The following is a 676-nucleotide window of genomic DNA, read 5'->3' as shown; positions in this document are numbered from 1 at the left end:
AGTAGCTCTGTAGTATAAATTCAAGTCAGGGATTGTGATGCCTCCTCCTTTGCCTTTGTTGCCCAGGATTGTTTTTTATATTCTACGTATCTTCTGGTTCCAAGTGAATTCTAGCAACATTTTCCCTAGTTCTGTGAATTATGCTAATAGTATTTGATTAGAATTGCATTAAATCTAAACAACAATTTTGGGAGTGTAGCCATTTTCACTATGTTGGTTCATCCTACCCAAGAACAAGGGATATATGTCCATTTTCTGATATCTTTTGATCTCTTTTTGGAGAGTACTGAAGTTTTCAGTGTCGATATCTTTTACTTCCTTCATTAGATTGATTTGTAGGTATTTCACTTTTTGGATGCTATGGTGAAAGGTGTTGTTCCCCTAATCTCTCTCTCTGAGTTTGTTATTTGTATACAGGAATGCTACTGACTTTTAGTGTTGACTAACTATACAAATGAATTTGGTTATAAAACTGAATTGGTTATTAAGGTATAAAACTGAACTTGTTATTAATTCTAGAAGCCTTTTGGTAGAGCTTTTGGGATCTTTATATAAAGTATTAGGTCTTCTGCAAATAATAATAATTTAACTTCTTCCTTTCTTGTCTTTATTCCTTTTATTTCTTTCTCTTGTCTAATTGCTTTGGCTAATGCTTCCAGAACTATACTGAATAGGA

The sequence above is a fragment of the Chinchilla lanigera genome, unplaced genomic scaffold (genome assembly GCF_000276665.1).
Source record: "Chinchilla lanigera isolate Chin_1 unplaced genomic scaffold, ChiLan1.0 scaffold00005, whole genome shotgun sequence".
NCBI classification, from domain to species: Eukaryota; Metazoa; Chordata; class Mammalia; order Rodentia; family Chinchillidae; genus Chinchilla; species Chinchilla lanigera.
The sequence above is the reverse complement of the archived record's forward strand: the minus strand, read 5'-3'. Positions refer to the sequence as shown.